Genomic DNA, 15,033 nt, shown 5'->3' with positions numbered 1-15,033 from the left:
ATTAACATTTGTTTTGTTGTATTATTTAGGAATTTATTTTAAACAGCTTAAAAACGTCTCATTTTTTCGATTTTGAAAATGGTTTAGCAATTATTGTACCAGTATTAGTGGCTATTAATGAATGAAGTTTTTTCTTGTGAAGAAAACATCACCTTAATATCTGGTAGATTATTAGGCTCCGATGTCCACTCAAAATTGCTAATCAATTTTCAAAATCGAAACATGAAGCAGTTTTTAAGATGTTTAAGGTAAATTCCTAAATAAAACACATGTTTCAACTGTATCGTACCGGCATCAAGGAAAATTGTGTTGGCATTTTAAAAAAATTAAGAAAAAATCCTACTACCAAATAGGACCTCAAATTTTTGTAATTGATTGTAGTTTAATACAAAAGAATTTGAAAAAAAATTGAAGAGTACAATTATTGTTAAAATTTGATTTTAAATATTAAATCGCGAAAGTTGCATCCAATTTTCCTATTTTTTATTGGACTCATATTAAAGAATTTATGAGTATTTCTTTGCATATAGTTTTTACAGAATTCGACTTTTTAAGGCGCGATATCTCAGAAACCGTTAGTCGAAAACACAGCAAAAACTAAAAGAAACCAAAATCCACTTTTTGAAAAAGTGTCCGATTTCACTCAGAAATCCCATAAACATAATAAGAATCCATTAATTCTGAAACAACCGAAAGAAATAACATCTTCTTAAAATAAAAGTCCCAGAAACAAATGCTAAAATCTACTCAGTACTAAAACAACGAATGTTCCTTCAAGTCTACTCTGGTCATTAATGTTTTTTTTTCGTTCGTGGTTATATTCAAATGAATGTTAACTTTCGTATCTGAACCATGTTTTTGTTGCTGTTATTAGTTGGCGGGTGGAAGATAAAACAATAGCTTGAAATTGTAATTAATTGCAAACATGACAAGATGCGGCGGCGGTGGTGGTTATGGATGGTAATAATGATGATGGCGATGATTGTTGTTGCTGGTGGTAAATGTTGAGCACTCGAAGTGTTTACGTCTATTTTAACATTCCCATACGAAGATCCATGTTTCAACTATTGATTGAATGAATAGCAACAACAACCATGTACATGTGGCCAGCTGGCTGGCTTGTTACCGCTCTAATAGCCAAATTGACTTATTGGCGATAGATAAATTATGTTTTTTCATCTGTAGTTAGCTATGAATGGATGGTTAGTTGTTAGCGGTTCTAAAAGGGGTATCCATTGTCCGTCCATCTGTCCGAAGTGAATCTATTGATTGGTTGGTTGTTGGAATATGCGACTTTTGACCACTGCATAGTTGAATGTTTGCGGTTTACGATTATGCAAATTTTTAAATGAGCTGGAGATTGGAAAAAAACCAGCCATCAACATGCAGTTAAATACAATACAATAAATGAGTAGTGGAAGAAGACGAAACAGTCAGCAATCATAAGTGTCCTTGACTTGCCAAAAAAGATGTATTGTGAAGTTTTGTAAAAACAATAAAATAAAATCTTGTCATACAATTATATGTATATAAAATATACTTTAGAAAGTGGTAATGCCCACTAGAAAATGAAGTTGGAAACAGAGAATGTAGTATTAGAAAAAAAAACCAAACCTAAGATATATATTTGTATCGCTTAGAAAAAACGCGTCTAAAAGGTTTACGTCAACGGATTAATATGATTATTAAAAAAGTACCGATGATTGATCTTTAATGTATTTTCACACGAAAGGCTGTCTCCTTGTCTGAAACCTCTTTTGGTACAGAACTGTTCGGAGAGGTTCTTTCCAATTTTAACTGTGGACCTAGTATCAGTTAAAGCCGGATGAGCTTTGCGGGGATACCAAATTCAGACATTGCATGGAATACCTTTGATCGGTGGGGACTGTCGAATGCTGCTTTATAATCGACAAAAAGTTGATATGTGTCGATCTGCATCTCTTGGGTCTTCTCCAGGATTTGCCGCAGGGTAAATATCTGGCCAATGGTGGACTTGCCAGGTCTAAAGCCACATTGGTGTGGTCCAATTATTTCGTTGACCATTGGCTTTAGTCGTTAGTACAATATCCCTGACACTATCTTATAGGCAATAGAGAGAAGACTTATGCCCCTATAGTTGGAGCATACAGTCTTATCTCCTTTCTTGTGGACGGGACACAGGATGCTCAGGTTCCAATCGTCGGGTACGCGTTCTTCCCTCCAGAGGGTGCTAACTAGCTGATGAATACACCTTATCAGCGTATTGCCTCCGGTTTTGAACAGCTCGGCTGGTAAGCCATCAGCCCCTGCTGCCTTATTATTCTTCAGCCGATTTATTGCTGTCATTACCTCATCTTGGCTGGGCGGTATACATTCAATACCATCTTCTGGGATTGGGACTGTGGTATCTTCGTGCGCTACGCGTTGCTACTGATTGTAAGGTAGCTCTATATGCCGCATTTTTCCCTTCGGTAGCAGCACGACACTCCTGGTCATACCATGAATTCCTTTGTGGAGTTCTCTGGAATCCAAGTATGGATTTTGCGGCTGTTTGCATGAAGTGGGCAATATGTTGCCATTGTGTTGTTATGTTATCGGGACAAGGAATGCTCGCATTAAGCAATTGGGCTAGTTGAGTGGAATATGCTGTGGCTATCTGTTGTGATTGCAGCTTACCGATGTCCAACTTTCGTGTTGTGTCTGTTCGCACTTTATTTGCTACGTTTAATCTGTAGAGTTGTGTAGTTCCGGAACGAACTAGTTCCAAGGAACTATTCCGGACAATGAACTATTGGAACTATATCCGGCTTTTTCATTTATATAGTTCCTTTAGTTCATATAGTTCCAGCCGTGCATATAATTCCTTTCATTTATATAATTCATTTTCTTTATTTAATTCCACACTCACTTCGATCTTTCACGTTCGGTTCCTTCATCATTCAGATTCGGCCATATTGTTAAATAAACGTAAATTACATCCTCGTTACATCGATGCAATTTATTTATATTTTGGCCAATCCATCCACCAAAAGATGAAAACAAAAAGAAAAAGTTTCGTTAAAATGCTTCACACTAGGAACTATTTGGAATGAAGGAAATAAAAAGAACGAGGAACGAGAAAGATTCATTGAACTATATCGGTCTCGGAACTATTTGGAACGAAGGAAATAGAAAGAACGATGAAAGAGAAAGATTCATTGAACTATATCGCTCTCGGAACTATTTGGAACTATGGAACTATATTAAGGAACTAGTTCCTTTTGGCAAAAGGAACTAGAAAGATCGATCCGCTCCAGGAACTATATTGCCCAACTCTATTAATCTGGTACGTACCTTTGCTGCAACAAGGTAGTGGTCCGAATCAATGTTTGCGCGTCGGAACGATCGTACATCCAACACGCTCGATGAATGTCTTCCATCTATCACAAAATTATCAATTTGATTACTTGTTCTTTGATCTGGAGACAGCCAGGTGCCCTTATGAATATCGAGATGATTACATCTGGTACTGCTAACGACCATGTTTTTTGTAGCTGCAAAGTCTATCAGCCTCATACCATTGGCAGATGTTTCACTTTGGAGACTAAATTTCCCGACTGTTGGGCCAAAGATATTCTCCCTTCCTATTTTGGCATTAAAATCGCCTAGAATGATTTTAATGTCATGGGCAGGGCAACGGTCATATGCTTCTTCTAAGCGCTCGTAAAATATATCTTTGGTCTGTTCGTCCTTTTCTTCAGTGGGAGCATGAGCGCAAATAAAGCTGATGTTGAAGAATTTAGCTTTTATTCGAATTGCAGCAAGTCTTACATTCACTGGGGTGAAGTTGGATACAAGATGTTTTAGTCTCCGACTAACTACGAATCCGCAACCAAACTCATGCAAGTGCGTCACCTTTAGGTGTTGTTGTGACGCCTTTCCCAATCCGTCGTACTTCCTGTATGGCAGTAATATCGGCCTTGCACTTTTCAAGTACGTCTGCAAATGCGAAGACTGCACCTTCTCTATAAAGAGTGCGAACATTCCAGGTGCAGATTCGCAGATCAAGGTCCTTAAAACGTTTGCGGGGTTCGTCAGCTTTAGAGGGGTTTGTTTTTCTTTTCTTTCGTTTTTTCATAGTAGGCTGTTTTTTCTAGTGAAGGGTTACTAACCCGACGCCCAAACCCAAATTTTTAACGTTCTTATGGGTGGACGCGCGGCACATGTAACTCACTACCTTTAACGGATGTTAAGGGTAGTTCCCCAGGTGACACCACGGGGAGATAAGTGTCCACTTGAGATGAAAGAGAGGCCAAGATAAATCCTGGGCTTTGCCATGTTAAAACCGGTCAGGACCGTTCCTTGGTATCTCCTATCCCCTACGTCACCCAAGTAGTCCACATCATTTTTATTCAAGCAAATTGTTCAAGAAGGTAAAACTAAAATTTCTGCAACCAACCATTAAAATTCAATTCTTAACAGCGCTTTACCGAATTTGCCATGTTTTAAAAGCAAACGTACAATTCATTACTGTCATCATTTCTAATTTTAAAACACAAAATAAACTTCAAATTAATGCTCTAAATTATTCTGTCCAAACAATTGCAATAAAAAACCCTGGCGTATGCGACAATTTTTATTTGTGAACCAAGGTCGCCGCCAACCTGTCTGTATGAGAATTGTAAGCTTTCAAATATTCAAATTCTATGCTGTCAACAAAACAACAACTCAACAACCTCAAATAGTCAGTCAAGCGGTCGGTGAGCCACAGCCACCGAACCACAAACATGTTGTCTTTGGGGTTTGGTGTTAACATTTCCTTTTTCCTGTTTTTTTTTTTTTTTTTGCAATGGACGAATTCGCATTTCGTTTCCACTCATTTCATTTTTAGCCCATTAATCCACTGACCATATTCTTTTGAACACACACACGTACGCGTACTGTTGTTAGTCAGTCAGGCCAGCGATCAGGCGGTTATTGTTGGAATTTTAGCATTTGCTAAACTTAAAATTCTGAAATTTTGCATCTAACCGTCACAATGTAATTATAATTTGAGTGGTCGTTATGAACAACAGCTAAATGACAAAAAATATGTTAATTATTTTTGTTTAATGCGTGTTGACACAGCCATAAAATGGTTGAGTGTTTTTTGGGTGTTGCGGACTTAAGTTGAAAGTGATTGCAATTTTTAACTTCTTAAAAAACCGTCCCCTTTTTGTCTCTCAGAAATAATTATGTTTTAAACTTTTTTTATCAAAACCAGCCCCCCTATTCTGTAACTTTTTAACAACTTTACTCATTGTTTATTTTACAACAATTTCATTTGTTTGTTTTGTAGTTGTTACAAAAACAAAATAAATTTTAAAAAATTTTTAATCGATTAATGTTACAGAATAGGCCTACTGAAATTGTACTTATGATTATGTCATAAAAAGTCTGAAACGGATTTCTTCCTACCATACTTGGGATCAAAAACCATTATTTCTATTAGGCATCATTTTAGACGCATGAAAGAGCTTCACTCTGTTGACTCGTATATGCATTATATGCCTGTTATTAGTTCGCTTTTGGTGGGCAATGACCATCTGGGGCTAGGTGACTTCAGTGCTCATTATGACCTTTGGCATCCTGTCCTTAGCAATGCCCAGAGGGCTACACTGCTGCACGAGTACAGTGAAAGAAGACTCTCCTTGGAAAATAAGAGGAGATTGCCAGAGTTCGTAAGACATCCCGGGTCTAATAAATGTCGTGTTCTGGCAACCCGTAATTTTGCATGGCTATGACTCGTCTCAGTAAACAGACCACCCGACTTCATAACGTCTAACCACTGTACTTTTCCTATAAAAGCTGGTTGGCAAGGTTGAATCTACCAATCACCGCCGCAGAGAGTTCCCCATTCCCTCAGACCATCGGGTAGCTAAGAGAAATTTTCGAGACGTCATCACAACTGCAGCCGCTCGCAACATATCTGGTGGCTGAATACCCCAAATAACCCCAAATTTCCCAGCAAAGGCGATGTGATTAGCAAATGAGCGTGATAAGCTTCGACGTACGAACTCTGAAGCCCCAAGAGTTAGGAAACTTACTCTAGATGTCAGCAGACTAGTAGGCGGGGATAGGCGGGAAAAGAGGCAAGACCACCATCGAATCCGGAAAAGAAGGATGAACGGTTGTGTACAACAATGTGCCGCTCCCATGTGACAGATCCGATGAGGTTCTCGCGATTTTTTCATTGGCAATTTACACCAAGAGTGATGGGGCAAAGAGGAGTGTGACACGCCGTATAACGCGAAATGCGATAGCATCCAAAACGTTGGGCACGAAATTTCAATAGTAATGCCAATGAAATTGAATGGAACCGGAGTTGAGTATTTGACAAATGTACTCAATTTATCGTTAGTCATCTATATTGCACCAGAATCCTTGAAAGTGGGCAGGGCGGTCCTGATTCTGAAGCCAGGCAAGACTGGTAGCAGAAGTGAATCGTACAGGCAGATCTCTCTCTTGTCGACAATAGCAATGATTATTGAGTTACTACTTCTCCCAATGATGAGAGGCTGTTTTCCAGTTACCCAACATCAGCATGTTTACCGGAAAATGCACATTGGCACAAAACCATTGTACGCTATAACCACACGTATGTATCTGTCGAGAACTGAACCAGAACAGGCCGTATGACCGAAGAGTCATGATGGCTCTTGGCATATCGAAGGTCTTCGATGGCGTTAACCATGCTAAGTAGTGTATATGTGTGGACGCCAGTCGTTCAGAAATAAGAAGTAGGATGGTATCACAGGAACTGTTTAACCTCTACCATTCTCAAATTACACATCCTCCAGACGGCATAGAGATTGTAATGTTTACGGATGATTATGCTCTCTTGGCGTTGGGTCCTATCGTCGATGACAAATGGGATATACGGCTGCAATGAGGCTCCCATAAACATATTGGTCGATGTTGCCTTGATTCTGAACACTAACTACCCCAAGACACTGGGTATAACGTTCCATAGTATCTTTAAGTCGATCGCGACAATACCAAAATTAGGAACAGGGTCCATAAGTCGCTGACTAAAAGCACAAGGAAATCTTTTTAACCTCTTACAAATCGATAGGCCGGTGCGTGGTAAGCTATGCTTGGTAAGCCAATGTTAGCGCAGTGAAAAGACATTCAAACCTGTCAGAAAGTCGTCCTTAAAATTGCAGCATTAATTTTCATGCTGGCGATGCAGTACAAATGAGAGCCCTGGCTTCTGTTGGACGTATTCCAAGACTTTTTAAGATGATATCAAAATGTAAGAGGTTTGCCATACGCTAAGCTATCGCAATTTTAATATTTTGAAACGTTTACTATACCCTTAGCATTTATGCTAACGAGAGTATATGGTAATATTCAAAAAAGTTTTACAATCGTTGAAGTTGAGGTTCGCCATTTAATAAGTCGCGAACTGTTAATATATTTTATAAAATATGAATATATTTATATTAATTGAAGTGTTTTAGCCACGATCTCATAATATGGACCATAACAAATAATTTTCGTGGAAGCTGCGTTGGTGGAAATATAAAAAAATGGGAAAAATGCGTTGAAGTAAACAAGTTTTTTTGTGTTCTTTCTTGATTTCTGGCCAAACCATGCAAAATTCAAACCTGTGCTCAAAGAAAGAACTAAAGAATACCCTTTGGGCAACATGGTTCTAGTGTATGACTTTTCGATATATACACTGCATCGCCCTAAAATCGATGCTGACATTTTGAAGTTTTGATTTCAGTGTTTTTCGAATTTTTCTTATAATTAGAGGGTGCAACCAGATAATGACCTAAACTAGTATATAGGATTGTAGAACTCGCGATTCCACGTCGTTCGATGTATATCTCATGAGTGTGCTCCGTACAGCTTCCTAGTAATAGGAGTCCAAAGGCGAAAATTTGGTGCGTAAATTTTCTGAAAAAAACCTATTTTTTGGCTTTAAAATTTACAACCGTCGTACAGGTACCCCTGAACCCAGCGTGATTTTATTTTTTTTACGTTCCGGATCTAATAAGCCCTTCTGCGTTCGAATCCATCCACTAAAACGCCGGATATAGGTACCCTGAAAGTAGGAAAATCTGCAAAAATATATTTTGACAATTCCGCGAATTGAACCGCGATTTTCTTTGATTATTTTTTCAGAAATATAATCCTTTATACGCGATTATAATATTTGCCAAAAAGGTGTGTCACAAATTACAAAGATTCGGGAGTAATATCCCTATTTATCCCAAAATAGAATGTGGTGGCACATCCGCAGTTCTTGGCGAATCTGTCTAAAATAATTTATATTGACGTATTTTTAATAGGCGGCCATTGAAATCGGATGCACCTTATAATCATATGCACATCGCGTAATTTTTGCCCACTTGAAGGTTTTTTGAATAGTAAGATGCAACTGATGGCACACTTTGGCCGCTGAATGAAACATGGGAAAATCCATGCATATTGATAGACATGGACTCCCTGTATCCGAAAATCACGTGCACCTCAACTGATTTCAACGGATTCGCGAATTATACGGTTTTTAAATTCTATGTTTTTTCTTTGATTGTAATTTCAATATTACTCTCTACTTCTTATTTCTATTGCTTATCACAGAAAGCAAATATACTTTCACGATGACTAATTATATTTCTTGTAGAAGTTTAAGCAAAATACTTCAGGATTTGTATGGAAATTTAGCGAAATAATAGAATAACTCCCAAAAATTTTTTTCAAATTTTTCGTATTTAACCAAAAAATATATTTTTGAAATAATTTCCAACAATAAGTTTCCGTTCTTTGTTGTTGCTGTAATATGCAAGTTATAAACGCGATCTTTATAATTTTGGTCTCACATTTTTCTACGCGTTGTCTAGATTATGTACGTATTTTTAAATTATTTGTTTAGAGATTTTTATGGACTCTGAGTTAGAATAAATAAAATTTACTCTATGATTCGTTAAATATTTTTTGATTTTCCGCGAAAATAAAAATAAATTTAGCAACTATTTTAGCATCTACGCATAGATATCAAATGTTGTTAACGATTCATATATCAGGAAAATTTTCTAAAATTGTCTTTTCCATTTCAAAAAAATCAAAAAAAAAATTTTGATACTACATCAATGATTTTTGGTACATAGATTAAGAAAAAAAATCAGTATTCCAAATCTGTTTTCGTTACTAACTTTGATCGTTGCGCGCAAAAGATATGACCGTTTTAATTATGATTATTAGAAAAAATTCTAAAAAAATCGCGGCTTAATATAGTTAGCTGTTATATCCTATTATCGTTAACTAAATTCGTAACCTTTGCGATTATGCAAAAAATAATCGCGAAGTCTCAATGGATTCGCGAAAAATCAAATTTGTTAAATAATTTCACGTATTTACAAACATATTTTTGAAACAATAGCGCTCATAGTTACGAAAAATATATAAAAAAAAATTATAACAGCATCCAGACATTTTGAGGAATAATATGAAACCAAAGTTGTGAAGGTTTGAGCTATAGTATTCATGTTATTTGCAAAAATACGAAGAAAATATTACGAAAAATTTAAAATCATAATATTCTAATTTTATTTTTTATGGTTTTATAGGAAAAGCTGGAGAAACACTGTTTGAGTTCTTCGGCATTTTCGTCAAAATTTCACGCAATAATGATGATATTCCGTTGTAACAAATTTTTCGCTTATAGTTTTCCTATTGGATAATATTATTAGAACCTTATATTAAATCACAAGGAATTCCAATTGTGGCATAACGTTAAAATAATGTTATATTGAATATTACAACATTTGAGACGCATATAAACCGCGTAATTATGAAAATGACATGATGCGCATCCGATTTTCCAACACAGCGAATCAATCCCTCTTATTTGATGTACAGTTTGTCAAATTCTATTTGGCGGCCACGATGTAGCATCTGCTGCATATTAGGGTGCAAAATACTGTAAAATGGTCATAATTTCCGCGAAGTTCGTTTACATTTTATGCGCATCCGATTTCAATAATCACCATTAAAAAATACATCATTCTATGCCGTTTCCATGCGATCCATCAAGAACCGTGGATGTAGCATCGCACTCAATTTTTAGAAAAAATCTATTATATCTCTGGTATTACGAGAGTTTTTAAATATCTGTTTTCGCACAGTTTAAACACACGTATCGATCTATTTATTTAAGTAGAACTGACACATCCAAAACGCGCTTTAATATGCGATATTTTCAAAATAATTTTTTGCAAATTTTCGAAATTTGAGGGGTATCATATCCGCCGATCTAGTGGGTGGATTTTTACGCGTCGTGGCTTGTTAGATTCAGAACGTAAAAAAAACTAAATTTACGCGGGTTCCCACGGAAATCGAATGACGTTTGTAAATTTTAAACCAAAAAAATAGTTTTTTGAGAAAAATTTACGCACAAAAATTTCGTGTTTGGGCGCAGATTACTGTGATCCTGTGAGGGCTACACCCTCATGTTATACATTAAAAAATGCGAAATCGCGAGTACTACAATCAAATAATAAGCTTTTAGGGAAATCCAGATGCGCGTCCCGATTAGAGCAAAAATTCAAAACCCCCCATTTTTCAGGTTTCAAAATGTCAGCATCCGTTTGAGGTAGATACAGTGGATATATTAAAAAATCATACATTAGAAACTTCAACTCTGAAGTGTACTCTTTAACTTCTCCTTTGAGCATTAAGCTTTACATTGTGTTGTAAAACCACTAATTGGAAAATAACATAATGAAACTCGTTTAATTCAACGATTTTTTTCCGATTTTTTTACATTAGTACGACCACAGCTTCCGCTCAAATTATTATTTTAAGAAACCCCTCGGTGAATCGGGCTAAAACAGTTTATTTTACCGAAATGCGGTCAAAAGTTATGGTATAGTAAAACTGATCGCGAGTTACAATACCCCATACCTCAGTTTCAACATAAGTTAATTTTCTACAATAAGCTTGATATACATGTTCTTATTACAACACAATAGGAATTTTCAAATATTTTTTCTTTATAAGAGATTAAAACCTTCCATAATTTTTGAGTGCAGCATCCAATTTTGTGAACGCGAACAGATTTGAAACCACGATTTTTTTCGTAACCCATGTACCAAAAATGGCGGATGTGCTCGCCAAAAAAGTATTTAATTTTTTTCCTCTTTGTGTTTATTTCAGCTTTAGTCCATATTTTGTTGTATTCAAGTATTTGAATAACAACAAAATGTTTTACAGTGGATATGAAATTGATTAGTTGCGGGCGCAGGGTAGGGAATACTATAGTTTCAGTTGTCACCAAACAACTTCATCAGTTCCCTTTTCCGCCGACTCTGTATCGATAAACAGGTCAATAAGCCCATCCAGCAAATTAAACAAAATGAGAAATTTGCTATATGGCCCTAAAACTGATTACCCTACAATTTGAGTCGAACTAGGGTAATCAGTTTTAGGGCCATATAGCAAATTTCTCATTTTGTTTAATTTGCTGGATGGGCTTATTGACCTGTTTATCGATAACTCTCGAACGGATCTGCCGATTCGGTCCAACATTTGGCCTTCGTAATGTTTTGTCCAAGATTAGTTTAAGTTCGAAGATAAGCCATATCGTCCCACTCCATCAGGTACCTCCCACACAAAAGTTAAAAAATTTTCGGAAAAATTGCGATTTGGTCCATACTTTACACATCCTAATATATCTATCAGGTATAGATCAGGTTCGAATATGGACTATATTTGTGCACTCCTTCGGGTACATCCCACACAAAATTTCGGATAAGTTCACTTCAAGACCTTGCAACGGTAATTTAGCCTTCGACATATTTTGTCCAAACTTAGTTTCAGTTCGAAGATGGGCAATACCGGTCCACAACATCCAGTTCTCCCCCCCCCACAAATTTTAAAAAGTGTCACTAAAATGGTATGCACGATACACTTTCTTGAACGGGGTAACCAATTTGGTCCAAACTTTGGATCTTCTAATATTTTTTCTAAATTTAGTTTAACTTGCAAAAATGACCCATATTGGTCCTCTACTTAAGCTACCTTCCCTACAAGAGTTCAACATTTTTGTTTAAGTACAGTTTAGGGTCTGTTCGAAGATCCTTTGGAAATCTATACCGATGGTATTCGTTGTGGTCCTCTGTACTGCCATATTATGTTTTCCGTGGACAAGTTCATGCTTCCAGGCATACTGGTCCATATGTTATACGTTGATCCACTGAAATGACTAGTGGGTGCGATATCTATCAAAAAGATATGACTCCCAAAATAAGATCCACTTTCATAATGGACTATATCGGTCCATTTCTTCAAGTACCTCCTGCGCAACACTTTTGAACTTTCATCCTAATCCACATTTTTGTCTGTAAGTTCAAATGTTTAAAATTCTGAAAAAACCCCTAAATGCATTCGATCTGTCCGTAGATGAAAGTTTCAATTCGCATAGGCTGAGGGTATATCTCTGTCGACTGATACTTTTTTACTTGTTTTAATGATAAATACCTCTGCCAATTTATTTGGTGTATTATAAACATATAACATGTCAATCCATGCTTGTTTTTCTTTTAATACCCTCAGCATTTATGCTAACGAGGGTATATGAGGAAAAGTCAAAATTTTTTAGTTTCCATGAAGCCAAGGTTTGCACTATTATAATACGCGAACTATTGTAGTTTGCCAGTAACTATGACTATTGCTGGATTTATTTAGATGTTTTTGTACAAAGCTCAAAAATTTAGCAAACAAATTTAATTTACGTGGTAGTTACGACCGCGTAAAGGAAAAACCATAGGTAAAACACGTTGAATCTAAACAGTTTTTTTACATTGCTATTCGATTTCTGATTAAACCATTCAAATGACGGAGAATACAAAATGAAGATTACACTTCTAATGTATCACTCTCCAAAATTTCCACTGCATCCACCTTTTATGGATGCTGACATTTTGAAGCCGGATTTCAGGTGTTTTTTGTATTTTTTATGTAACTGGGACGCGCATTCGGATATTTCGAAAAACCAATTATAGGATTAAAGAACTCACGATTTCGCATAATCTGATATGTATATTGAGTATGTAGTCCACACAGCAGCAGAGTAATCTACTGCCAAAGGCCAAAATTTAGTGCGATATTTTTTCTAAAAAACCTATTTTTTGGGTACAGTATTTACAATATCGTTTTGAGTGTGCTGGTACCCCGCGATATTTTAGTTTTTCGACGATCCGGATCATATGAATCACAGATCGTAAAAATCCATCTAATAGAACGGCGGAAATGGCTACTGCAAAAATTGAAAAATTTGCGAAAAATGTTTTTCTAAATATCGCTGACTAATTCGCGTTTTATGTGGATCGTTTCCATTTCAATGAAGAAAGTGAATCATCACTCGCGTTTGTGCGAAAACAGCGGTTTGAAAAATTTAGTGGCATGGGAGCTGTATCCGATTTATCCTAAAAATACTGTATGATGCTACATCCCCGGTTCTTGATGAATTTTATTGAAATATGTTTAGATCGATGTATTTTTTCACGGTTGATAGTGAAATCGGATGCGCATAAAAAGTGTATGCACTTTGTGCAAAATATAAGCGTTATACAGTTTGTTGCACACTAAACTGCAGATGATGCTACATCTTAGCGGCCAAAGTAAATCCTGGCAAATGTGTACAAATTAAAAGAGAAGAATTCGCTGTATTGGTAAACCGCATGCGCATCAAGTGATTTTGAGGATTTCGCGGTTTACATGCATTTCAAAATGAACATTACACGATACAGTTTTATTTCAAGAGTATACCCCATTTAAAGGAACGCAACATTTATTTGAAAGATATCCATATCTTCTGCTAGATGTTAGCGTGTTTTCGAGAAGTGATTAGAATAAAAAATGTGATTTATTGCGTAAAATTTAACTAAAATAGAAGAAAAACTCCGACCTATTTTTCTTACATTTTGTTCAACTAACTCACAAAATAAATTTTAATAAATATTTTCTCTTACAAAAATTTTATAAATTTCCTCAATATATTTTTTGTTTTTTGCTATAATATGCAAACCGCTAAACGGATTTGTATAGTTTTGGTTTCATTTGAATCTTCGCGATGTTTAGATTACGTACATATTTTTTATATATTTTTCAGATGCATAAACAGCTTGAATTTTATTAGAACAAGTTGTAATCTACCAATTGCTTTGAATGCTTTCCTAATTTCCGCGAAAATTTACAACTTTTTCACTAAAGTTATGGGACCTCAGTAACCATATAGTATGTAGGGAGCCCCTAATTAAGAGAGTTTCTCAATATAATGATTAGAGTCTTTTAAAGATTTTTTTCTTTTTATCAGAATTGAAACCGCCATAACTTTTGCGCGCAACAACTAAACTTAGTATCTCGAACAGATTTAAGAATGGGATTTTTTTCCCAATGTATGTACCAAAAATCATTCATGTAGCTTAAAAAAAAATTTAATTTTTTTTTTTATGGAAAACTAAAAAATTTTGTCTTTTCTTCATATACACATACGGGCAAAATGTGCCTCATCGAAATAATGGTTTTAGGTCACAAGTATGTTCGGACGAAATCCGTTTCAAACAATTTGGAGTCGATTCGGATGCTCGTCTGTCTGGCTGGAGCGCACGATAACTCTCGAACGGATTAACCGATTTGTTCCAAAATGTGGCTTTCCCCATATTTCGTCCAAACATAGTTTAAGTTCGAAGATGGCCCATATCGTCCCACTCCCTCGGGTACCTCCCCCACAAAAGTTATAATTTTTCCCCAATATTATGCGCACGATAACTCTCGAAGGGACTAACTGATTGGGTTCATACTTCGCACATCGTAATACTTCTACCAGACATAGATAAAGTTCGAATATGGACTATATCGGTTCACTTCTTCGGGTACCGCCCACACAAAATTTCGGAAATGTGAAATTTAAGACCACCTCTCGAATCCTTTTGATTTTTGTTGTAACATTTTGTATTCGCTGCCCCCATTACGACGGTGCAAGATTTTTCAGGGACAAGTCCACACTTCCTGAGAAAATGGCCT

This window comes from Musca autumnalis, unplaced genomic scaffold (assembly GCF_047663935.1).
Source record: "Musca autumnalis isolate F117 unplaced genomic scaffold, ASM4766393v1 scaffold_1, whole genome shotgun sequence".
NCBI lineage: Eukaryota > Metazoa > Arthropoda > Insecta > Diptera > Muscidae > Musca > Musca autumnalis.
The sequence above is the reverse complement of the archived record's forward strand: the minus strand, read 5'-3'. Positions refer to the sequence as shown.